The sequence below is a fragment of the Hemitrygon akajei genome, chromosome 10 (assembly GCF_048418815.1).
Source record: "Hemitrygon akajei chromosome 10, sHemAka1.3, whole genome shotgun sequence".
NCBI classification, from domain to species: Eukaryota; Metazoa; Chordata; class Chondrichthyes; order Myliobatiformes; family Dasyatidae; genus Hemitrygon; species Hemitrygon akajei.
In genome coordinates, this window is record NC_133133.1 from 137,230,380 (window position 1) to 137,258,185 (window position 27,806).

Below are 27,806 nucleotides of genomic sequence, written 5' to 3' on the forward strand. Positions count from 1 at the left end.
GTCTCGGCTGTTTGTCCTGCATACTCCTCCGGAGACTGGGTTTGAGGAGATCCAAGCATGAGTGCAAAGGACAACCCAGGAACAGCACAGCTGGTGAGTTGTGGGTTGTGGAGTGTGCTGCATTGTGATATCCAAGGAGGAAATAGGCGAGTTTCTGACTCAGTGTTCTGCTGTCAATGTTCATAGTAACTTCTTTAGACTCTGGACAAACCTTTCTGCCAAGTCATTTGTAGCTGAGTGGTACGGTGCAGACGTACTATATCCTATTCTGTTCATATTCAGAGCACCAGACATAGCTTTGAGCCAATGCTTTCATTTTGACCACACCAATATGACTGGCATGCAGCTCTTCCACTTTAGCTCTCAGCTTGAATGGTACAACGACACACAATCCCCACATAAGGCAACCCCCATCAAGAGCAAGTTCATCCTGGTGCTTGTAAAATGTGGGAACTGAAATTTCCACTGCACATTCCAGCCATGTAGGCTTGAGACAGTGTGGGGTCTTTTCTGGTTTCCCTTTGGATAACCTCTTCTATAATAGGGCTACTTTCGATTTGCATTATGGAGATTACGTCAAGAGGAATGAATGCTCACTTTTGTAAATTTTTCAGCTATTTCCTTTTCCAAGAGTGAACAGGACAATCCATCAGCACGTCCATGATTAGTTGATTTGTAATTGTGTCCTCCAAGAAACAGAGCCCATCTCTGTAATCGTTCTGCCTCTGTTAGTGGAACACCCTTCTGTGGATTGAGAATGGTTGATGATCAGAAATGAGTGTAAACTCTCTCCCAAATAAGTATTGATTGAAATGTTTTACACCCAAAACCAGACTCAAGGCCTCTCTGTCAATCCGTACATAATTTTGTTCTGCATCGGTAAGGGAACATGATGCAAAGGCTATGGGGCATTCACTTACATCATTCGTAACATGTGACGACTGCACCAATAACATAAGGTGAGGCATCACAGGTAAGCTTCACTGGATGACGTCGATTGTAATGTGTGAGTGCAGCATCTGACCTCACCATTTTCTTTGTCTTTTGGAAAGTCACCTCACACTGCTTTGTCCAATGCCATTTCTTCCCAATCTGTAGTATTGAGTTCAAGGGGTGGAACACAGCAGTCAGGTTTGGCAGGAAGTAGTTACAGTAATTGACAAAAAGAACCGTAACATATAGTTTGGCCTTTTGACATCCACCACTGCTTGAATTTTCTCACCACACTGTCTTTGTCTTGTGTGCCAATGGTGTGACCACATAAATGATGCTTGGTTTAAAGAATTCACACTTGTTGCCCAGAATCTTCTAATGCTTTTAACATTATCTTGAGATTTTGGAGATGTTCCTTGTCACCCTCACCAATAACAATAAGTAAAACTGAATACTTGGGCAGCCTTGCAGCACCTGGTCCGTGGCTTTTTGCCAGAGTTCAGGTGCAGATGTCACTCCAAAAGTAAGCCGATTGTAGTGATAAACACTTTGAATTCCTCTTCCATCTCCGTCAGTAGATCGGCCTTAGCTAAGTCCACTTTGCTGAAGTGTTTCCCTTCAGAAAGGTTTGCAAAGATATCCTGTATCTCAGAAGAGGGTATTGGTTTACTTTCAGTACTGCTTTGATGGTGACCTTAAAATCACCACAGATCCTGACAGATTCATTCTTCTTGGTTACAGGGACTACTGGCGTTGCCCATGGGCTCCACTCAACCTTGGAAAGAATTCCTTCAGCCTCCATGCGATCTAGCTCACTGGCTACATTATCACAGATGGTATAAGGAACCAGACAGGCTTTGTAAAATTTGGGTGTGGCATTTTCAATTAACACCATCTTACCCTTGATATGTTCGAGTTTTCCAGTGCCATTCTTGAACACTGCTGTGGCATCATTCAATACCTTTCTTATTCACTTTCAGTTGAACCTTTTGCAGGGGATGTGGCATGCAAAGGGTGGATGGATCTCCAATCAAGTTGTAGTTGTCTCAGCCAATCACAGGCCCACAATGCCAGCCCTCCTGTTTTTATCACCTACAATCCCAATGTGGCTTGTTGGTTGTATTTCACTGTTATGAATGTTATTCCCACAGAAATAATCTTTTCTCCAGTATAAGTTCTTAGATGGCATCTGCAGGCTTCAGTTCAGTATCTTTGAAACATGGTTCAAACATAATTGAAGGAGCTGAGCCAGTGCCCATTCCATTTTAATCAATTCGCTGTTCACTTCTGGTATAAGCTATATTGCTTGTCTCCTGTTAGTTTTCACAATGTAAATCTCAAGGCTACTCAGTCCGGTGTCACTCACATCTTTATGAGATTTTTCAGCAACAGCATATGTTATGTTTTGTAACTTCAAAACATTAAACTACTTCATACTAAAACAAGAGAATTGGTAGATGCGACTATTTTTAAATTGTCCTATTCAGGCCTGAATATTTAATCCCTGTGGAGGCTATATTACTCTTGTGGGATAATGTCTTTCCTAACCGGGGGGTAACCCTGTATGGCAGGTGAAACTTGTGGCTGTGAAAACAATCTCAAGTTCTGGGGACTCTCTCTGTGGTGGCTGTAGGAGATGATCTGAGACTGCAAGAAGTGGTTCTGACAGCTCTGGAGTCCTTTCTTCTCTTTTTAGTTCTTTGAGTTTGTGCATCTTGATTTGGGAAGTCAGATTTAGTTTACTGGAGTATTCTCTTATCAATCTTTCTATTGCCCCCTTTATGATCTGATCTCTCCTCTAGGTTTCCTCATCCACAAAATCATCTGACAAATCTTCTATTGTCAGATCTCTAATGACTCCTTTCTTTTTGGCCTTCTGTTCATCCAGCTGGGCTTTGGTCTCCCACTTGAGGTTCATGCAATAATCTTAATGCAGGCAGAGTAGATTCTGGTTCTTTATACTCACAAAAGCTTGCAACTCTCCTGAAGCTCCTTGAACTCAAAACAAGCCATATTTCACAAGTAACTACCTGATTAACATATCAGAAGCTTTCTCAGATACGATGCCTACAAAACCTGTTGTAATTGGACCACTGCTTTCGTCACTTCCATGATTCCTCATAGCAGTATAGCCCTTACTTGGTCCAATATGCTTTACCACCAGAGGCACAGAAATTAGAACCAACACCTGTTTGTTCTGCTGGGCAAAGGTTGACAGTGTACAGCATGGAGACAGTTGTGGCATCATTCAATATCTTTCTTAGTTCACTTTCAGTTGACTCTACTGCAGGGGATGTGGCATGCAAATGGTGAATGGATCTCCAATCCAGTTGTAGTTGTCTTAGCCACTCACATCCCTCCAAAACTGGTCTTCCTGCTTTCACCACATACAAGCCCAATGAGGCCTGTTGGTTGTTGTATTTCACTGTTACAAGTGTCCTTTGCACAGGCTATCTTTTCTCAAGTATAAATTCTTAGTTGAATATCTGCCGGCTTCAGCTCAGTATCTTTGAAATGTCATTCAGACTCATTTTGTGGAATGAATGAAACTGCTGAGCCAGTGTCCAATTCCATTTAAATTATTTGCCATTCACTTCTGGTGTAAGCCATATTGCTTGGCTATTGTTAGTTTTCACATTGTAAATCTCAAGGCTATTCAGTCCTGTATCACTCTTATATCATCAGATTTTTCATCAGCAGCATGCAGATTAGTGCTCTTTTTGAAACTGTAACCTGACTTTTTAGCTTTTTCTCTTCCCTGTGCAGTCCATTTAATTTTGTCTCCCCAAAAAAGTCTTTGTTTGTGTCCTACTTTTTTGCATTTTCTGCAAGTTTTGCCTTTAAATCAGCATTGGTCTGGTGTATGTGAGCCCTTACCACAACAGTAACAGAATTTGTTCAGCCAGACCGGTTTCTGTTTAGACATTGTAATTTTGTTCACACTCACTCTTTTTCCTGACTGCAGCTCAATTGTGGCTCTGTCTGCAGTTTATATTGGAACAGCAATTTTAACTGCTCTTTTAAATGTAAGTTGTGTTTCAGTTTTTGAATGTTTTCTTGTAAGTTTGCACAAACTAAATAATTTCTTGGTGCATCATTAAGTCCATCCTTGAAATGACGATGCTCAGACAACTTCGTCAATTCAGCCACGTACACTGAAATGGACTTCCCTTCCTTTTGATTCCACGTGTGAAACTTAAAGCATTCTGTAACCAACAATGATTTTGGTTATAAATGTTTCTGTATTACTTTTACGACATTAGCAAAGCTCATTTTGGCTGGTTTAGTTGGAGCAGTTAAACTTCAAAGCAAATTATATGTATTTAAACTCAATGCACTCAGCAAAATTGGTACCCATTTCTCATTGGCTATTTCATTTGCTTCAAAATACTGTTCAATTAGTTCAATATACATAAGCCAGTTACCCACCGAGAAGTGGAACGTGTCAATCTTTCCAATGTAGCTAGCTATATCTGAATTTTTAAATGATTATTATTACCTTGTACTCACTGTTTATGAACTCATGAATTCTTCCATTGTCTGCTGTTTTAAACTCCACTGTTTCTGCATGTGCTGTGCTGTTTTTTTACCTGTTGTTCCTTGCTGCACTTTTTTAAAGTCGAGTATCTCACTGTGCTACAACAGGTTGATAGCCACCTCAGGTTTATCTTGTAGCCACTGTTCTGTTTTGTAACTTCAAAACATTAAACTAATTCAAAGGAAAACAAGAGAGCCAGGAGAGGCAAGTTTTAAGTTTGTTCTTTACTTTAAGTGAGGCGTGAACTTTTGACGTGGTAGCATCATGACATATGCAATTCATGTGTTTTAACATATACCCAGCAAAGAATGCTTAATCAAAAAATATATTTACAAGATTACTCAAATATTACTGAAATATTAAATACAAAACAGCATACAGATTATTGCTCTTATTAAAACTGCAACTTGACTTTTTACCTTTTTCTCTTCCCTGTGCAGTCCATTTATTTTTGTCTGCCTGACGCGGTCTTTGTATATGTCCTGCTTTGTTGCATTTTCTGCAAGTTTTGCCTTTAAACCTCCATTGGTCTGGTGTATGTGAGCCCCTGCCACAATGGTAACACCATTTGTTTGGCCAGGCAGGTTCTGTTCAGATGTCGCACTTTCGTTCAAGCTCACTGTCATTCCTGTCTGCAACTCAATTGTGTCTCTGTCTGCGAATTTCCATTGATACACCATTTTCAATGGCTTCTTTAAATGTAAGTTGAGCTTTAGTTTTTGAATGCTTTCTTGTGAGATTGCACAACTAAATTATCTCTCACTGCATCATTAAGCACATCATTGAAATAGCAATGCTTAGAGAATAACTTCAATTCAGCCAAGTAAGCTGAAATGGACTCCCCTTCCTCTTGATTCTGCTTATGAAACTGAAAGTGTTCTGCAACCAACAATGGTTTCCATTCTAGATTTCCCTATATTGTGTTTACAATATCAGCAAAACTCATTTCAGCTTGTTTGGTTGGAGCATTAAAACTTCTAAGCAAACTGTATGGTCATTCACCTACAGCACTCGGCAAAGTTGTCAGTCACTTTTCATTGGCTGTTTCATTTACTTTAAAATACTGTTCAATTCATTCAGTATGCATCATCCAGTTATCTGTTGTGCAATCGTATGCATCTTTCTTTCCAATGTAGTCAGCCATTTCTGCTTCCTTTTTGTCATCAGCATTATTATTATTATCACCAGGTACTCAGTGTATATAAACCCATGAATGTTGTCTGTTTTTTGCCTTTTTTTAAACTCGACCATTTCTTTCTCTCCTTCTGAAAAAAAACACATGCTGCACTTTTTTTAAAATTTGACTGCTTCTCTCCTCTTGTGAATTAAAAAATATGCCACATTTCAACAGGTAGGCAGTCATCTTGGGTTTGTTTTAAAACTTCCTCTACACCACTGTTATGTCTTATAATTCCAAAAACTAATTGAAAGAAAACCAGGGGAGCCTGGGATAAAGTGTGGCCATAGTTTCTGTTCTATAGTGAGGCCTGCATATATGATATGATAAGGGAACAGCATATGCCATTACACATAATACATAATTAATTGTTAAGCAAACAAAGAATGCTTAATTAAGCAATATATTTACAATATTACTTAAATATTAGTAGTAGGACTAGTAGGCAGCCGTAAATTCCAGGGGATAATGGGTTTGCACGCCTGGTGGACTGTGTCTTCTCCAGGGTGTAAGCCTGGGTGGGAAGATTTGAAGAACAGACTATTGCCCATGCAGCGGGTTCCCCCTCTCCACGTCACTGATGTAGTCCAAGGGAAGGGCAAACGCCAACATAGCTTGGCACCAGTGTCGTCGCAGAGGTTACCAGAGTGAAGTTCTAAACAACATCAAACTGCCTTAGGGACCCTGGCTCCAGATTTCTTCCTTGGGGTTTACTCCCGAAGCCTTTCCCTAATTGGGTATGGCTGCAAGGCAGCAGAGGTTTAAGATCAGAGTTTTCCATCTCCTAGGTGGGCTACAATCCAAGGCTGATGAGCCCCACCTGCCCGAAGCAGCTGGGTTTGAGGCACCAGTGGTCTGCCTTTTCCCCCCTCTCTTGTCAGTAGAAACAGTTCCGCTAGGCCTTGTAGCTAAGCCACATGTGAAGGCTGAGAGTTGGACTGGCTTGTCAGAGGCTGTTAAAGCTGCACACCTTTTTTGAGCACTTTATAGGTAATGGGAGCTTATCCCCAGTATCACCCCTGGCTAAGACAACCCAACTTAAATATTACTGTAATATTAAATATACAACACTCTCATTCCCACTTAGTGCCTTCATCCATCAAACCCTGAGAGAAAATGCACCACCAGGATTTTCACCATCTGTTGAGATTTAGGGAGATAGTTACACAAATTCTGATACCACTTTGCAGTGAAACTATATATTTCACTTCTGTTTTAGAGTCATAGAGAGAGGCAGCACAGAAACAGACCCTTTGGCCCACTGAGTCTGCACTGGCTATCAAACCACCCGTTTATAATAACCCTACATTAATCCCATATTTTATTCTTCTGACATTTTCATCTTCTCTCCCCACACCCCCACCACCGCCATCAATTCTAACCACTCACCATTGTACTTGGGGTAATTTACAGTGGCCAATCAACTTCCAACCTGCACATCTTTGGAATGTGGGAGGAAACCGGAGCACTCAGTCAAAACCTACACAGTCGCAGGGGGAATGTGCAAACCCCATATAGACAGCAGCTGAGTTCACGATTAAACCCGGCTCTCTGGCTCTGTGAGGCAGCAGCTCTACTAGTTACATCACCACGATTCCCAAGGTAATTACAACATTTAGTGTTTCCACTAGAATTTATTTACATGATCAAATTTCCAAATGTTTCTTCTACATGAATTCACACCAGCTCTGAGCATGCAGCCAAGAATCACTAAAGATTCACTAAGGATCTATCCAACCTTGTTATCAAACCTGAGCTCTAGGGAGAAGCTGACCGTGCTGAATATTTATTCTCTGGGGTGCAGAAGCATGAGGTGACCTCACAGAAGTTCATAAAATTATATGGAGTATGGTTACAGTGGGCCGATGTGGCCTTTTTCCCAGGGCTGGGGAGTCCAAAAGTAGAGGGCACAGACGCATGGTAAGAGGGGAGAAATATAAAAAAGACCTGAGGGGTAACTTCTTTACACAGAGGGTGCTGAGTATCTGGAATGATCTTCCAGAGCAAATGGTCAAGGCAGTTACAATTGCACCATTTAAGAGGCATTTGGAAAGGTGCAGCTCATGGAGGGAAAGCGGTTGAAGGGTCATGGGTCAAATGTGGGCATTTGGGACCAGCAGGAAGTTGTTGTGGTCAACATGGACCAGTTGGGCCAAAGGGCCTGTTTCTGTGCTCTATACTCTGTATCCTACTGACCGGCACCATGCTCTTGCTGCTTGGTAAAGAGATCAGAATTCTGAAAGGTGAGGGAAGGGGATGATATTTCTAATGGTGGGATCCTGCTGGAAGACGCCCCATCACAAACGATCATTAGAAACATCGTCTCCTCCTTTCTACTTTCAGAATTCCAAAGGGATCACTCACTCTGCCACAACCATAGGATGGAGTGCAGTGAAATCACCAAATCCAGTATTTTCAGAGATAAATGGACGAATTTTGTATCAGTTAACAACGACATGAAAATTCATAACTTGGATGTCAGCCAACAAGTAAGAGAATACAAAATCTCATTTTATGCAAGTTTGGCTTTTGACTCCCAAATATAATTTCCTTGTTGGAAATTGCCTGTATGCAATTGAAGGACCACTGAATAATATTAATTTCTTAAATTAAACTTATTTTGTTTGTAACATGTTGGCCTTTGTTTAATGATCTAGTCACTTTATCATGAATTATTCTGATACTCCTCATCAGCCAGGGAGTCAACATGCCCGTTTAAAATACAATTACAAGAGACCTGGATACAAGGAATGCACAAACCTCTCAGTGAGCAATCATGTATTCTTTTGCTTAGCAACATGAGAAACGTGGCCAAGTATGAAATAGCAAAATTTCTAAGTGAAAGCACTGGGACCATAAAGCTTGCTTTTGCATTGTTGGTTAGTGTTGTGTCTGAAAGTCTTATGAACAATGTTCAATAAAGCAGGGAACTTCACTGTGCATAATGCAGTGTACCAGCAAGCCTTTTCTCAAAACTGATTTGCATGTTAACATCTGACACTGATGATCTTTTCCTTATCATATGGGTACAAGCTGACTCTTTTTTTTAACTGAAAAGATGCTGAAATCACAAGTTTATTGCTTGCAATGCCAGAATACAGATTCTGGCACACTGCTAATAGATTAGTAAAGACATAAACTAATAGTACATAGTTTAAGTCTCAAGTCTGCATACAAGTGTGAGCGAAGTCATGTAGTCATAGCAAGTTTTCCAACAAATTCATGCTTAATTCATGGTTAACTGTTATTGTTCTTGTATCAATCAGCAAGTAAATCCATAAGGACCAGGGGCAATGGTCATGATTTTATTTAATAATTTTAGCCTGTTTTTTCTATGAATTGATCAGCAAATCTAAAACAATGAATGTTATTTGCTATTATTTTATTCATAATGGTTTATTGATAAAATAAAAACATTAACTGCAGTCTTAAGAGAATAATTTTTTCATTTGGACTGCAGTGATATCCAAGGCCTTTGTTACAATCTTCACATTTGTTGACTTGAATATCATAAATATGTTTGTGCTGTTCCCCTATTGTATTTACTAAAGGAAGAATGAAATGAACTTCAATCCAAGAATATTCTGAATTTCAGGAGCAGTGGTTTATCAAGTTAATAGAATCTGAAAATTCTAAAGAATACATAATAATCAACATAAAGTGATGGCAACAACATTCTGAATCTGTGCTGCCTTTTGTTATGCCCCATGTGCCAACTCACAAGGGTGGACTTCAGATGCTGGAAGCTGGAACTTGTGGGACTGTCAACTGCGATATTGTATGTAATTTAGCTGGCATGAGAAGACCTACTAAAAGTAAGAAGAAGGAAAACTAGTGGTTCTTGGTTAATGTACTGCATTTATGTTGTTAGTCTCCTGAACTGGAATTATGTGTGAAAATTAATAGTCTTTTTTTTCCCCCAAGAGCGTAAATAGCAATCCATTGTGCAGTGAAGTATTCCAATGACAAACAAGAGAAAATCTGCAGATGCCGGAAATCCAAGCAACGCGTACAAAATGTTGGAGGAATTTAGCAGGCCAGGAGTAGGGGTCTCGGACTGAAACATCAACTGTTTACTCTTTTCCACAGATGCTGCCTGGCCCACTGAGTTCCTCCGGCATTTTGTGTGTGCTGCAGAGAAGTATCATCAGTTTTGTCCCAATATGTGTATGGATACAGACTGGGATTTTCTATTTGTAACCTTGGCAACATATGTACTTCAACTCCTTCAAAACTAAAAACATAGGAATGTCACAACATGTCACCACAGACATCCGAACTTTCCTGTAGAGATAAAGATTTTCCTTTTCTTTGCATTCCTTTGGCATTGTGTCCTGAACTGTACTAATTAAGCTGTCCGTCATATAGGAATTCAAAAACTGACTTTATACATGATAATCTGGAAGCCATTTTCCAATAACACTTTTCAAAAACAACCACCCAATTCAATGGTATTTCCAGAATGTTGTCCTATATGGATTATGCCACACAGCTGATAAACTTGCTGCACCTTCTTGATAGAATATTGCATTGCTGTATTTCATCATATTTCAGTAAGAAAGATGTACACGCAGTTGCCATTTTATTAGGTGTCTCCTGTACATATTAAAGTGGCCACTGAATGTGTGTTTGTGATCTTCTGCTGCTGCAGCCCATCCACTTCAAGGTTTGGTGTGTTGTGCATTCAGAGATGCTCTTCTGCACACCACTGTTGTAAGGCATGGTTATCTGTGATACTGTTGCCTTCCTGTCAGCTTGAATAAGTCAGACCTTTCTCATCTGATGTCTCTCATTAACAAGGTGTTTTCTCCCACAGAACTGCCACCCACTGATGTTCTTTGGGGCTTTTTTGCGCCATTCCCTGTAAACTCTAGTGACTGACATACATGAAAATTCCAGGAGATCAGCCATTTCTGAGACGCTCAAACCACCACCAATCATCCCTCAGTCAGTCACTTAGATCACATTGCTTCCCCATTCTGATGTTTGTTCTGAAAAAGAACTGAACCCCTTGACCATGTCTGCATGCTTTTATGCATTGTGTTGTTGCCATGATTGGCTGATTAGAGATTTGCATTATTGAGCAGGTGTACAGGTGTACCTAATAAAGTGGCCACTGAGTATATATGAAACCATTTGACTGCATTGGATATGTGAACTAATATGAAGTGGAATTACATCTGATTCAGCCACTAGTATTCTAGAGAAACTGCAACAGGGTTCAAGAAATTAAAGCATTGTTACATGTTAAATGAAAATGAAAAGATTATTTGGCATTGCATTAATAAGTTTAGCCAAATGAATGAATAATATTAAAATATTTTCTTGACTTTTGGAGTCATTTCATTAAATTAATCTTATGGTAGTGTACTGTATGTTTACAGTATTAAATATTATGTCATTTGAATTCAAAATAGATTTATATCTTGGCATTATAGTATATTATTGTTGTGATTGTTATTAGAAATTACTGGGTTCAAAGTTCAAAGATCCAATTTAGTGTCAGAGAAATGTATACAATATTCATCCTGAAATGCTTTTTCTTCACAAACATCCGTGGAAACAGAGAAGTGACCCAACGAATGAACGAGAGTTAAACGTAAGAACCCCTAAGTCGCCCCCCTCCCCCACCCTAAAAAAAAGCAAGCATCGTCACCAACACCGAGCACTCAAGCGTGAGCAAAGCAATAGCAAAGACACAGACTCTCAGTTACCCCAAAGACTTCACGTTTCACCGGGCATTCGACATCCCACAGGTTCTCTCTCTCCCTAATAAGGGAGAAGGAGGTGTCTCCATTTTCCCAGAGTTGAGTTATAGATTGTCTTAACATATGGAGGATGATAATGGTCACAAACTGGCACCACACTAGTGATGTAGTTAGCCTAATATTCAGAAAGCTCCTCTACTGGACATCCAGATTTAGATAATAGGCACAAGGAAATTGGGATTCCTTTATTTTGATATGATAATGATTGCCAATTTTCCTATATCTGTTGTTTTTCAATTTAGGACTGTCCCAAGTGAGCCAAGACATTCCTAAGAGGTTTTTAATAAATGAATTACCAGGTTAAACCATTCTTAAATACACAGTGACTTCACACAGATTGTATGGAGTGTGATTTCATCTCTAAAACAGAAATGGGTCAGTGCCTCTGAAGCTTTCTTTCCATGTCCCTTAAACATGTCCTCAATGGTCTCAGAACTCCTTTGACACCAGATTCTCCTTCACCTCCTCTCTAAACTATCTCATTCATTGGAAAAATATAATTCCTTGTTCCACTCACACTAAACTGCTGATCCTCCATTTCGGAGTGCACTCATTGGACACTTTATTAGGCATAGGAGTGGCCACTGCCTGGTGTTTTTGTATGGTCGTGGTCTTTTGCTTCAAGGTTCAATGTGCCGTGTGTTCAGAGATGCTCTTATGCACACTCATGTTGCAATGCATGGTTATTTGACTTTCTGTTGCCTTCCTGTCAGTTTGCCCATTCTCCTCTAAAGACTTCCATTAACAAGCCGTTTTCACCCACAGAACTGCCACTCACTGGATGTTTTTGGGGGTCTTTTTGCACCATTTTCTCTATACTCTTGAGATTGTCATGTTTGAAAAGCCCAGGAGATCAGCAGTTTCTGAGAAGTTCAAAACATCCCATCTGGCACCAACAATCATTTCAGAGTCAAAATCACTTAGATCACATTTCATCCCCATTGTGGTGTTTCCTCTAAACAACAACTGAACCTCTTGACCATGCCAAAATGTTTTTATGCATTGAGCTGCTGCCACATGATTGGCTGATTAGATATTTGCATTAATGAGCAGGTGTATCTAATAAAGTGGCCAATGAGTGTATATTGGAAACAGTTGCCTCTCTTTGCAAATTGTCCAATGTAAAGAGAAAATTCTTGACCACTCTGAACTCCTAATGGTTTCCATTTGCTTGGGGTTCAAAGTTATTTAATGTGTTTTCACTTTTCTTACACAGTAATGGAGTTGGCTTCCATAACCATGAACTGCTCCAAACCTCTTTGAACTCCATGTTCTCAAATTGCTTCTCTGACATTTAATCTTAATTGAGCCTTAACTTTAAGATAAGCACTTAAATGAATCATAGAGTCATTGATATTTATTCCGCAAGTTTGGGCCATTTGACCTATGATGTTCATTCTGGCCCAACTAGAGTTTAGATTAATTGCTCTTTCCAGTTACTTTCCTATGTTATAATAATATTGGCACATGTAATTAATATTAATGTTCTGTTGTTATTAATCATGTGTTTTATACAATTAATTATAATATTAAATAACACTCTATGGTATTATTCATGACATGATTCAAATCGTGAGTCAGGTTGTACCATCGTACCTGTTTCTGTAGCACCCCATCTGAATCCAAGTGGAATTTTTGATCCCAAATAGAATGATCTTTTTATAATTCTGTTCCTGTGTCAAACAACTCTTCCTCATTGACTCCTGAGTGAAAACTAGTAACAATTATCCATTCTATCTTCCTACGGACGTAAGAACATAAGAAACTTTGACCTATTCTCAGCCCTTTACTCATTGCACACCTTCCTTTAATGATAAACATTGACGTTTATGGCCCAGTACTTAACTTAAAATGCAAACATTGCAACCTTTGTTTAAATTCATCCATCCATGAGTTTGATATTGTATGCCAAGCTCTATCCCTGTACTGGAGTATATTTTTGTTGTAGGAAACACCAAAAAGTTCCCATCTGCACAGATTCTAGGCTAATCCAATTTTATTTTCCCCATATTTCCCTCAACTGCCTGTAGATTCTACTAATCAATTATATACTTTAAAGATATTTGGACAGAAAAATGGATAGGAAAGATATGGAAGGATATGGGCTAAATGTGGATAAATGGGACCAGCTTGCCAAAAGTCCTGTTCTTATGCTTTATTACTCTATGCCTCTATAGAGTAATTTATAGATTCTATAGGGTGATTTACAATGGATGGTTGATTTATTTGGAATATGAGAGGAAACCAGAGCACCCAGTGCAAACCACGTGGTCAAAGGGAGAAAGTGCAAAATTCACATAGACATTATACCAGGTCAGAATTAAACCTAAATCACTGCTGCTTTGAAGCAGTAGCACTACTAGTTATGCCACTTTTCTGGCCCAAATGGGTTCTCCAACCACTTCTCCTTCAGCCCTTTCATTACCTCTCAGTATTCAGCTGCCTCAGTTCCATGATCCCGAAGTCCCTCTTGATAAGCTTCAGGTTTGAAAGTTTCTCTTCCTTTAAAGTCTTCCTTAAAACACATCTTTCAGCAAACATTTGGTCACATAAGCACAAGGGATTCTGCAAATGCTTGAAATCCAGAACAACACGTACTCACAATGCTGGAGGAACTCAGCAGGTCAGGCAGCACCTATGGAAATGAATGAAAAGGTGACGGTGCGGGCTGAGACCATTTTCCAGAACATGGTTACATGTCCTGATTTATCCTATTTCTCTTTGCTTACTTTGTTGGGACATCTTGGGTTGTTTTTCTTTGTCAATAGTATTACAAAAACATAAAGCAACATTCAAGTTGAATAGCTAAGGAACTAGGGAAACAGATAAAGGTACTTTATTATTATTTATTTTATTCAGAGCTATAGCATGGCAACAGTAGCTTCTGGCACAACAAGCCCATGTTGCTCTATTACACCCATGGTAAGCAATTGACCTACTAACCTGTACGTCCTTGGAATGTAGGAGGAAACCGGAGCACCCAAAGGAATTATTTAGGCTATTCAGGATGTTTGGAAGGTGGATACAGTTTTGCATTTAGCAGAGGTGAATATTACCAACGTGTGTGGTTCAAACATTGTCAATATTTGTGTCATTGTGGAAATCTACTCATGAGCCCATGTTACCAAGAGGACAGTAACATTTGATGTCAGAAACTTGAGCAATTTCAATCACCTTGAATTTATTGAACTGCTACTAAGTTTGTACCAAATTTTGCTTCCTATTGCATGATTTCATCTACCTGTTATAGAACCTAACAAATTCACATTTCAGAGCATTTGAGAAATTCCAAAGCCTTATATTCATGTCTTTTCCACTTAGAGAAGACACCATTGTGCATCAGGTTTTGGAAAAACAATTGCAAGCATGCATCTGCATTGTGTGGAAGACCTCTCTTCAATCACTTTCTAAGATTTCTTAAATTGATTTTTAAAAAGTCATGTGCCAAGTTAATTCAAATAAAGAAACAGTTAAGTGCAAAGAATTTGCCCTCTGTTATATGGATTGGTGCATAATATAGTAGCACATGCATGTTGTAACTTACTTCTGCAGTTCAATTCCTTTGAAGTCAATGGGTTGAAGCTTGCCGGACCTTGCCTCAGCCTCTGGTACAATGCTCCTCATATTAGCTCTGCACCTCTTGCACCCTTCAATCTCTCAATGACCACAAAGCTGCACCATTATATGCAAAGCAGAAAAGGTGTGATTGACAACCAAATCTTAGGCAGTGTAAACTGAGGTCTACCAGGTGCATGGCCCCGTACTTCATCTGTCAAAAGCCTTTTCACTTGTCCAAGCATCTTCCATAATCATGGAAACTGTTGAAAAAAAATTATAAAATTAATTATTAGTGTGATAATATAATAGGTTCACTTAAAAATGAATTGATGTAAATTAATCTGAAGATTAACATGAAAGAAAATAAACCACTAACTCTTACAACTGCTTTACGCATTGATATGCTAGCTGTAAATCTCCATGGATCCCTTCTCTATGATGTTTTATTCATATTTGGGGATCTAGACATCTTTAACAAGGTCCGTCCTTCCTTATTTGCCATTGGAAAGCAGTCTTTTTGAACTGCATAGCTCTAAAAGTAAAGGTACTCCCACAGACATGTTGTGCAGGAAATTGCAGGGTTTGGGACAGCAACACTCAAGGAATGGCTATACATTTTCAAATCAGGATTGTGTGTAACGTGGAAACACAACCTTGCCCAATGAAACCAACTTTGAGAAACAGTGTACACCTGTGCCTACTTTTCCCTCCACCCTGCATAAAAATGTTGTTGTTGAAATTGCAGAGCCATGCCAGAGCATGTATTTCCCAAAAGTATTTCTTTCCCTCCTCGTCCAATGCATCATTGCCTTTAGTTTTAGCTATTAATTAATCTTTGGATGATCCCTCCACCTGTCTCCCAACTGTACCCCCCTCCTAATATTTGATCCCATCAATGTGAACAAAATACTTTTAAAAAAATGAGGGACACTTCCAACCTTCTAGATATCTCGAAAGTGAAATTCCAGCTTACTGTAGATTGTGAAGTGAGTCAACCTGTTTTTCACATCTCATCCCTGAACATAGTATTCTTACCCTTGCTGCTAGCTGTCAAGTCTGCTTGGCACATAAATAACAGCAGGGATGCTGGATCTGTTATTGGACAGGATATCCTTCCCATTTTTTTCTTCATAGCCATTCAAATCAATCTCTAAATGGGAACAGGGACAATGGATTCTGAGAAAGATCATTGGAGGTTTACCTGCCCAGGTTCTCTCTCTTAATTGGAGACATCTATTTCATTTTGACGGTTTGATGCATGTTAGTTACCTTGCTGACAAAAAGAAAACTGACTTAATTCCATGATGTCTCTTCATGGATCAACTTTTAGTTAGACTGTAATAGCTGATGTATGTTTTCCCAATTAAGTATACACACTAGTGATAACCAGAATGTTTTATATTTAGTCAGGCAAAAAGATTGAGATGAGCAATATAATAGTTTATTAACAATTATGAAAATATTTCTCAATATAATTTGTTGGTCTTGATAATGCTCATCTTTTTGCGCAATGGGTAATCAATTAGTACATATTTGAAATTACCCAAAAAATATAATTGTTGACTTTTACTTTTGATGTTTTTTTAACTTTTAAAAACCCACACTAAATATCCAAATTGATTGTAAAAATACTGGGATGCAACCATCGCATTAAGATGGAAACAAAATGAACATGAGAGTATAATAGAAGTGAAAAGACAATCAAAATGGGAATTAGAGAAGTCCTTCATTGAAGTAGAGAATTGTCAATATGTGGAAAAGTAAAACAGGTTAAATTTTGTCTGAAGTAAAGCTATCATTTCTCTTTTAAATGCCAACTTGTTTTCCAGCAATTCCATGCTGATATTAATTCCCTAGTGTTGTATTTCTAGTAGAAATAATTTTACTGAATTAATGTATAACAAGTATTTCTTCATTGATGAAGTCTTGATGAAGAATCTCAGCCCGAAACATGGACTGGTTATTCCGCTCCGTTGATGCTGTCTGCCTGCTGAGGTCCTCCGGCATTTTATGTGTGTTGTACCTTGATTGACATTTTTTTTGCTTAGATTTCTCTGGTTGATACTAGAATAGTGCCATTGTAGCCTAGTGGTTAGCACAGCACTGTTACAGCTTGAGGCATTCCGAAGTTTGGAGTGCCGGCATTGCCTGAAAGGAGTTTGTACGTTCTTCCCTTGAAACGTGTGGGTTTCCTCTGAGTGCTCCAGCTTCCTCCCACAACCCAAAGATGTACCGATTAGTAAGTAAGTTGGCCATTGTAAATTGTCCTGTGATTAGGCTAATGTTAAACAGGTGGGTTGCTGGGCAGCACAGCTTGTTGGGCCAGAAGGGCCTGTTCCCTACTGTATTTTTAATAAAATTAAAAACAAGATTTGACTGCAAGCTTCATATTTTTGAGACTGTTATTAAATCCTTTGCATCCAGGTTATTCTCCAATAATAAGGTTTAGTGTGAGAAAAATGTAAATCCCTAAAAACACATACTCTCAACTTAAATTATTTTTTATTGAAAATAATATTTTGGAAAGAAACATTACAACAGTTAACAGCAATAGTTGTTAGTTAATTGGGTGGAGGAAAAAGAAAATGTAATAGCTTGTGATTGATTATATAGATTTTAGTGGATTAGCCTCAGACAAACTTTCTATCTGATTCTTCAGAGCAGTTTGAGGATAACTGGGAACCTAGGTAATCTCAGTTACATTTCCTGAAGCTGTGTTTTTTGGTCCTATTGGGAGAGGACTTAGTCAACTACAAAGTACTGAATACAGTAGACTTGCCCTAGAGAATGCACTTACTTCAGCAGAACTAATAAATAATGATGGAAGGTTCTTAATAATTTTATGCTGTTTCACCAAAGATAATGAATTCTAACTACTCCAGAAAGAGTTAGACATATACAGTACCTTTTCTCCAATGACATACCCAAATTGAAAAGATTTCAGTGTGAATATTCAACTGGGTCAAAAATGTAATTAAATGCCAATTAGTTTGATTTTACACATGATTCCTTCAATCTGGTAATTACCAATGACCTGAATTTTTCAGGCAGATCAAATCCTGTGGGGTTGACTTACAGCCAATAATGGTGATGATTCTCTAAGTCACCATGAAAATCTTGTCAAGCGCTGGTATGGCCAGGCCAGTACACTTACTATATGTTTGTTGTGCCAAAGATCATTTCAAATTTTATCATACAATGGTTGTCATATTTTCTACATCCACAGAAGACCCATAAAATGAAGAATATCTTGCAATATTGCTATTTAGCACCACACTGAAGATCTTTATGAGAAGAGGCTAAATGCTCTGACCATGGAGATCAATTAACTGCTTGGAAGATATGATTGGCAATTATGAGCTTTCTATATCCAGGCAATTTAGGAAGTTCTAACTTCTATCCATATACTGCAGCTTCAAAATAAAAAAAATTGAAATGCATTTCAAAACTTGCCTCTTTTCTCAAGTTGCTTCTTAAAGCCTAACTAACCTACTTTCTCTTCATCTAACTTATGTCAGATTTTGTCAGCTTAGACTTTTAAGAAATGCCTTGGGATATTGTATCCAGTTAACGTTGCTATATCAATGCAAGTCACTGTAAAGCTGCTTGAGGGGCAATAAGCCAGTAATAAAGCTCAAGTAACAATCCTGATGGCATATATGATGAAAAGTTTCATTTCATGTCTGAAGAATGTTGTGCATTAACTACACTGATATTATTATTGGGGAAAACTATAGATGTGTATTTTGGTGTGAATATTTGTGCAGTTTTTACTTTTGTAGGATGGGCAATTTAAATCAATTACCTGTGTTGTTCTTGTGGTTTGGGATTTCATGAAAAGACCCAGAGATGAAAAGAATTAAGAGCCAGAATTATGTTGGTGTGTTCCTGGCATGTTGATATTTGATGCAGTTTAGATATTATCGGATTTAGCAGCTATTTCACAGTTGGTCTGATAAATTTAATTCTTCAGTTGCTGGTAAGCAGTACTTGGCCAAACACATGATCTGAGTGCAGGATGGTCAATAACTTTACATTTTAGTGGTCTGTTCTACATGCACTTCCAAAGTTAAGTGCCCACTATTCCAGTTTTCTAAGAGCTAGAAAAGTGTTCCAAATTTTGAACATGCTAGAATACGAATGATATTATCTTCATTGTCCTATAGATGTCTAAATGTCACATTGCTGGTATTTTAGTATTTCACCCTTCTGATACAGCAGTCTGCATCACATACTCAGTTTGTAAATTTTACGGTGTAGCATTCCGCACCATAGACAGCTATGGTAAATGTTAGGTTTGTCACACCAGGCTTCATACTCCAATAATGCTAATATGCGAACTGCTTATTATGTTGTCCAAGGATTTGTGACATTATGTGCAGGCCAAGGTACATACAGTGATCTGTATCCTACAGCTTTAGATTTGTTTTGTGTGCCAAATTAATATTTGAACAGTGAGAAGTAGGAGAAAAAAATGAGATTGCAGAATGTGGAATTCTGAGCAAGAAAATAAATTGCTGGAAGAACCCAGCAGGACACGCAACACCCGTGGAAGCAAAAGGGATATGTTGTTAATTCAGCTGAGTTCCTATGACAGGATTAGGTAGGGCTCGGGGGGGGGGGGGGGTGGTGAGAGAAAGAGAGAAAAACAGCAGGAATGGCCACTTTATAGGAGTGCAGGGGGTGGGGTGGGGTGGGGTGGGATAGGGGCTGGTGGCTGATAGGTGGAACCAGGCGGGAAGAGATTTGAGGGGGTGGGGGAAGGATGGTGGGAGTCAGGAAAGAGATCAGAGGAATAAAGAGCTTGAGCAACTGGATGTGGGTTCCCTGAAATTGGAGCACCCCTTTGGGGAAGTGGTGGCAATGGGATCGTTGGGTTTTTAAAAAAAAATCTTCTGTGTGCATCATTTCCCCGTGTGACCCAACAACTGACTACAGTTTCAGCCAATACTGCTTCAGAACCAAACTCAAGTCAAGAATGGGTCTGCACGTTTAGTGATTATGGTAAGACGGTTCGACTGCACAGTTGTGAAGACTATTGTGACGTCAAATGTGGAAATATTAATGAATTATGAATGCAAAGGAAGTAATAGATGCTAAATCTATTTAACCATTATGAGGATATAAATTGGGTGGACAGAAATGCTTTGAAACAGACATTTTAAAGAAAAATTTAAAAAAGCATTCATTCAACAAATGAAAAATAAATGAACATTTTCAATATTCTTTGGTCTGCAAACTCAAATTGGGAGCTTCATGATCTCTTGAACTATGATGAAACCTAGGAAAGTAGAAGTTTGTTATAGATGCAGTGAAATATTTAAGGAAGTAATAGCCAATTAATCAAATTTATAGCCCCCCTTCACCCACTGCCCCCTCAAACTACATACCAAATATAGCAAGACAATCCTTCTATCATGAGATTTATGGGAAGATGTTGTTTCCTGCTTGGCATTGCTGTCTGTTGCTCCTCCAACAGTGCCTTTAGGTCTGCTGCAGGGGCATCATCCGGGGCCCACCACTCACTGATGTCTTGCTCCTTTGGGTGCAGCATGAAAGGTACATGGGTATATATATTCACATGGTTGATACGTGTCATTTGCTGTTCATACCGAATTGCATTGCAATACTGCTTTTAAAGCCTCAGACATTTTCCCAGGGCTGTTTAACATTACATAACTTATCCTGTTATTAGCAGATGGGTTTCAAGAACGAAATCAAAAGTTTCAGTGCACAAATTTTATTGATAATCCATGCAGTAGTGCTCATGCACAGAACAAATGGTTATACTTATAATCACACCTGAAATGGAAAGACGAGCAGTTCTGAGATCACCTTAAGTCTTTACACATCCAAATCCTAACTACTTGCCAACACATCTCTCCCTCTCAGTTCCACTCTCTTCGCACCATGTAATTATATACAAATATAAATAAAACTCCTTAAAGGGAGAATTAGCTTATCCTATCATTAACATTAGCTTGGATGAAGCTCATTTTTCATAGGCCTAATCAGTACATCACCTTAATGATAGTTTCACATCTTGATCAGGTGAAAATTTCAATTCTGTTCTTCCATTTCTATATCACATGTGACAATATAAGATCAGTATTTAAAACCAGCATTTTCTTTTGCAGGACTATCTATTCTGCTGCCTGGTTATAAAAATCTTTAGCACTTATGAACCTTGGCATAATGACATACCTTTCTTTATCACTTTATCCTGAAACTAACCATTGTTGCAGGATTATCTCTGGCCCTACAGGTCAGTGGGTATTTCAACTCACTTTTTCATGCAAAGTCATTGTTAGTATAAAATACAGAGAAATCAATGACAGCGTGGCAGTGGCAGAATTCTTCAGGACAATCTAGCAGCATTTACCGGTTATGCACCATTTCAATGCAACGGTGAAATTCTTTATCCTAATTTAAGTCAACCCTCTTCCACCTGCTTTTATCTCATTAGGAACAGCGAGATGGCCAAAATGGCAACAAGAACATTACGATGTTTGGGAGAGCTTCGTCAGTTTCAGATCTATACAGTTTCCAATTTAACAGCAGTCCATGATTTTGAGAAAAACGTCAAAGCCATCAGTTTTGAAGTGAGTGACTTTTTGGCGAGAACCGCAAAGACGAGCGGGTTCCAATTCTGAAATAAACGGATCAGACTGTAAGCACATTCAATTCCAAAGCCTCAAACATCAACTCTTTTGAAAAATCTCCAAATGTTCCCTCGAAATGAAAACAGAACAGAATAGCCCCAAAATGATACAAAGGGATATTCCTAATTGTGTTTGTTTAAAAAAAAAGTTTTTAAAAAACAAAGTAAAACTTAAGCCACATCTTTGGGATCTGATGGACATTTAAAAAAAGAATGAAACTAATGTTGACAGTAAAGGATTCAAGAGATCGCTGTTAAAATAGGGAAATGAAACAGGATTGTCGACCTGGGGTCATTTATAAAAATGAACCATTCTATGCACTGCATCTGCCCGCTCGTCTGCCCCACTGTTGCAGATTTCTGATCTCACCCTATTTTTTTTTACGCAAGGCAAGGTTACAGAGCAGTGGTGATTGTATATGCGGGACAAAAGGTTAGAACAGCCCCCGGTAGCAGTCCCTCAGTCTCCAGCCAGTCGCCTACACTCCGAATCCGCTGACAGACGGGACTCTCTTAGCTCCAAATACACACGCGCGTACTCAGTAGTGTGTTACCCTCATCCCTCCAGAGGAGCGCAGCACACTTTAGAGTCAAGCGTGTGTGCCAGTGGAGGGGTATCTCTCTCTCTCCCTGTCTTCATCGTTCGCTACGGACATCGTACGGAGAAAGGAGAGGGGACAAAAGCACCGGTGGTCGGTCCAGCAGCACCCCGCCCAAGCAGTGCGCCGACAGACAGCGTCTCCTCGGGGCAGTGGGGCCCGGGAGTGAGCCGAGCCACACAGAGCCGGGCCGCCGCCGCCGCCTGCCAGGTGAGGGCTCAGCGAAAGCTGGGCTGCGGGGGCCGGAGGGGGCTCTTTCTCGTTTGCGCGCCGCGAATCGCTTGAAGTTGTTGGAGCTGTGCATTTCCGTGCTGGCAGAAAATGGCGCCCCCCGGGCTGGTCTCCTGCCCAGGGCAGTGGGGCAGGGGCAATGGGAAGAGGAGGCGAGCCCGGCACCCGCTATCCCGGTGCGCGGCCGCCGGGCTGCTTTACGAATTAAAATCTAAAGGCATCTACGCGAGACCGTGTTTGCAATGTATATTTACGCGTTGCTGAAAAAAGTGGATTTGCTTCGGAGAGGCGAGCAGGAAAGCTCACTGTTTATAGAAAGGAAGAAAAAAAACATTCTGGCCTTTTTGTGCAGTATTGGAAAAAAAATGGAAAATAATGCCGGACTTGAATTTATATTTAAACACAAAGAGCACGGCGCACGCAACCTTGTCTCCGAGTTAGCTTCCCAAGCCCCGGGGCTTTGATAGGCGCGTAAAGGCGGAAGGGGTGACCCCGGTTCTGTGCGCCAGGCTGCTGCTTTTGGAGCCGTTCTGGAGGGCTGTGGACAGCGCTTTGGCACGGGCAATCAGCCCAGTAACGGCAGCCTGGTGACCGTGCTAGCAAACGCCTTTCTTTTAAGGGGGAAAGGTAACAATTAAATGTTGTGACAAATGTAAAAAAAAATACAAGAAAGTCAGTTGGATTTCCCCTGGCCCTCTTTGGATGTCGGGCTGTTTATTTTTCCTTGCATCAGTATTTTTTTCTGCCTGCTGTGTGCATCGTGTCTTGTGTCCCCAGCTTACTGCCTTTGCGCCACAGACACACTGGCGAAGGGGCTACAGGCGGAGAGCACCATTAGGCGCACACTGAAAACCTTTACGTTTTTGTCGCCTTCAATTGTGCCTTTGATCAAGTTAATCTGCTCTTTTTAATGGTCCAAATTCAAGTCCTACCCTCTCTTTTTGTTGCCAAAGTAGCTCTTAAAGACCGTTTCTCCCCCCTTCTCCTCCTCCTGCCTCTGTGTCCCTTTGGATAATAGGGCGATGCAAATCGTGCCACAGGCAAGAAAAAAGAGAAGGGAGGCTGTTGTACGCGTCCGGGTGGTGGCGAAGAGACGGAGCTTCGGATAAGGCACGGAAATGTTTGCGTGTCGAAGCTGCGCACCCGGGCCGTGGCCTTGCGCACCCTCGGAGCTGTCCTGTACAGCGGCTGGCGAAGAGAAGCCGTGGCCGGCTGGAGAGTGACGGCACGGCCGCTGTTTGCCCTGCACCTTGGCGGCGCCCTACCCTCCCGCAGACACCTGGTCCTCCGTCCCATCTCCGGCCGGCTGCTGTTGGGCTTGGGATCCCACCGCCGGCTCCCTGCGCTCCCGGAGCCGGCCAGGAAAAGGGGGTGGCCGCACGGGCGGCCTTTTCCAAACTTTAGCCGGCCGCGATAGCACTGGCATCGGCGAGGACGCGCACCGAGGGCCGGGGACAGTGCTGGTAAAGTTTCCGGTGGGGCGGCGCTGGGTTTTCTCTTTTAAGAAAGCGAAACACTCCCGTAGCGGCGGAGAGGAGCGCCCGGACCCGTGTTCCCTTCTCACAACCCGCCGGTTTACGGTTGCGCCACACGGCCCGGCCCGTCTGTGTGGAGCACGGGCACCAGCCGACTTTTGCCTGTTGTCCCCCACCCTGAGTCAGCACAGCAACAGCACCCCCTCAACACGACCCCACACCCCGCCTCCCTTGTCAACCCTCCCCAAATCCCGCCTCCCTCCCCAACACGATCTGACATCTCTCCTCCCTGCCGAACGCGATTGACGCCACCTCTCTCCCCAGGACGACCCCATCCCGCGCCTCTCTCCCCTTTCCCCAGGCATCTCCAACACAGTTCATCTCTCCAACATCTCTCCGTTTTCCATTCCCTCCCCTTAAACCCTCACCTTTCACCTCTCCCCCGCCCAATACGTCACCCCTCGGACCTTTTCATTCTCTCACAAACACCTCTAACCCCACCCTTTCTCTCCGTGATACATCATTAAACGTGCCTCTGGCTGAAAGGCCACTAAGATGCCCATCTAAGAGAATCCCATTTGTCCCGTTCCCCTGAAACCTTTCCCATCCAAAACAATCTCCACATACACCTAATTCTACATATTTACACCCCATTTCTCCACCTTCGCTATCCTACTCTATCCTTCTGTTCACCCCAATGCTTTACCCCTGACCTTGTCCTGACACTACCTGATGCTTTTTTCATCAATTTTGTCTCCCCACTCCTAGTGTTGAACATTCTGCCATTTCGCTGTTGAACCACCTCAGCTGTCGTGGTCTGTAGCACTCCAGGTCTTACCCCCATTTTCTCATCTGCCTCCCTGTCCTTGAATCCTTATCTCCTGCCACAACTGTGTCCAACTCCCTTTCCACTTCCCCCGCACCCCACATTTCCTTCTTCTCTCCTGGCCTTGACACCTCTGGATTGGAATCACTCTGCTTTTGACCTGCACCATCCTTGGCCATGACCCATCCCTCCAGCCCCTCCCCGATCCTTGGCACCCTCTTTGATCTCTGGTGTCCTCAAAACTCTTCCAACTCTGCTTTCTACCTCCTCCCGCCCCCACTCATTCACTGCTCCTTCCTCCAATCTCCAGTCTCATACCCAAGATGTTGGCAGGCCACTCTTCTCCCCTGAACACACCATTGTAGCACTTACTCCCCCTCTCTTCAGCTTTCACCTTCTCTATCCATGCCTTTCCTCCAGCCCACAATCAGTGACCTTCTCTCTCCAATGCCTCTTTCCAAAACCCTTCCATAAAATGTCCACATCTTTCCTGTCTCCCCAACCTGGATCAGTATCTAGCCGGTTCTGTGCACAAAATTTCTCCCATTTCTGCATCAGCCACCTATTTTCATCTCCTATTTTCCCAGACCTTCAATCCATAAACTCCATTCAATCCCAACTCTCGTCATTCCAACATCACCCAGTTCCTCTCCTCCACGAACTGCATTTGCCCTCCCCTTTCACACTGATTTTCTTTCATGCTGTTGTTGCTCCAAAACTGATCTCCTGATCCCTGCTGCTCTGCCTCACCATCACCTCTAAAGCCCCCTTTGCAGCAGCACTGCAGAGACCCCCCCCCCCCCACGTGCAGAGACCCCCCCCCGTCTATTCCCCCTGCTGTGGCCCCCTCCTGTCTCCTTTGCGCCCATATTTCTCCTTCCATTCCCCCCCAGTTGCTTCCTACCTACACTCCCTCCCCCTCATTCACGTCAGCTCCAGTCCCACCATAACCTGAGTTGCATCCAAATGTTGTGGTGCCTATGTAAATGGGTGAGGTAATTTTCTAGAGGAAATATGCGTGCTGTTGTACAGCGTTGGCTGTGGCGTCGAGGTTGTTGGACCAGGACAGGTTCTTGATGCTCACTCTTGAGTGCTTGCTTTCTGATAACCTAATTTTGATTGGCTCGCTGTCATATGATAGGTGTGGATACTGAATTCCTAAATTGCACTCTGGAATATTTTAATAAGCAATGCATTATAATCCATTTAATTCAGGAAGCAATGTGTGTGTAGTTTTCAGGAATTAAACTGGGTGTTCCAAAAACGTTCTTGTGGTTGTCATCATAATTTAGTGAATTACAGCATGCTTGTGGGTAAAGATCAATTTAAGAAGAGGGTAAAGATTCGATATTAGGATAAGGTCAAGTTTTTCTTAATAATTTTTTAGTAATTTTAACAAAAATGTATTGGGAACAGCGGCCTGAAAGTCATTCTTGAAGCAATGGTGTGTGTTTGAGGGTTCAGGGTATACATATTGCCACGGAGAAAGGGTAGGACTCATTATCCGGAGGGAAGTTTGTATCAGATACTGTCCAAGTACACCATGAAAGACTGAAAGGCAATTGTAGGAGAATGAAAGAAGGTATGGAATGTGTTGGCATGTAATATTAAAGAAAATTCAAAAAGACCTTACAAGCATAGAAGTGGAGGATAGCAAAGGAAAGAATAAAACCTGTCAGGAATTACTGCGGTAACCAGTGTGGATGGACAGATCACAGTTGTAGTTAACGCATACTCTGCAGGAGAAGTGGGTAATACTGATGTCATAACCAAGCAAACAGTGGGAAGTGTTAGTTCAGATAACCGTAGAATGGGTTTACCATCTTTGAAGATGGATAATTCACTGGGCTGGAAGAAGTATATCTTTGGCCTTTTTGTAAGAATCGGAGGAAATTATGGAGGTTCTCACAGAAACATTTCATTCTTTTCTGGCCTCAGAAGCAGTGCCAGTGGGTTAGAGGATCGCAAATGTTACACCACTGTTTAAACAGGGAGGAGCAAGATAAATCAAGCGAGGGCAAGCTATTCAGTTTACCTCTGGTAGTGGGAAAATTATTGAAACCTTCGGTTAGAAAGGCCCAGATTAATTAAGGAGAAACAACGTGGCTGTCCCTTTGTCAAGGAAAGTTTTTTTTGGTCTGACTAACCTAGTCACAGAATTGTATGGCAGGGAAACAGGCCATTTGGTCCTCTTAAGTCATGATGGGCCAGTTTGTATTTAATCTCAGCTTCCAGTACTTGACATATTGCCTTTTTTTACCTCAGTAGCTCAAGAGATCACCTAGTCATTTCTTAAATGTAGTCAGTGACTCCACTTCCACTCCTTCTCAGGTAGTGTGTTCCAAGAAGTTACCCCTCTCCAGATGAAAAAAGGCCCTCCTCAGATCCCCTCTAAATCTCTTATCCCATTCCCTAAATCCAAGTCTCCTAGTTTTATCTGCCTGTCTTGCGGGGAATAGTTTCTTGCAGTCTATGCTATCTATTTTCATATATACCTAAATCGTGTCCTTTCTTAACCTCCTCTGCTGCAGGAAAACAGAGCAACCTCTCCAGTCTCTCCTCCTGACTAAATCGCTCCATCCCAGGTGAATCTCCTCTGCACCCTCTCCAGGACTATCACGGTTTTCCTATGGTGAGTGAGACTTACCTTTTTTTGTGGGGGTTAAAACGTGGATTGATAAGGGTGATATATTTGACGTAATCCACGTAGATTTTAGCAAGGCTTTTGAGAAGTGCTCCATGTGACAATCTGGTCAAACAGACCAAGGGACAGCTGTAGATTTTTATCCCGGAGTGGCCTAAACCAGGAAAGCAGGGTTATGGTTGATGGTTATTTTACTGACTAAGACTGTTACCAGTGTGCTACCACAGGGCTCATACAAGCCCGTTGCTCTTAATGATGTAGGTTTCAGATTTGGACTTAAATGCGGTGGACGTGATAACAGAAGTTTGCAGGCAGTAGAAATACTTGATGTGATTGTTAGCACAGAGCAGGCGTTCATACCGCGGTAAGGTACACATGTTTGCGTCAGATGGGCAG

At 41.2% G+C, this 27,806-nt stretch overlaps 1 protein-coding gene across 2 annotated transcripts in view; it reads left to right on the forward strand.

Annotated features, from left to right (window-relative positions):
• The first annotated feature begins 22,223 nt into the window (after positions 1-22,223).
• Positions 22,224-27,806, forward strand: part of LOC140734714 (zinc finger protein 800-like) — a 147,389-nt gene continuing 141,806 nt past the window's right edge. For both annotated transcript variants that reach the window (XM_073059082.1, XM_073059081.1), the window contains exons 1-2: positions 22,224-22,444; positions 27,298-27,398. The gene's annotated coding sequence lies outside the window, so the exon portion shown is untranslated. The remainder of the gene's footprint in view (positions 22,445-27,297; positions 27,399-27,806) is intronic.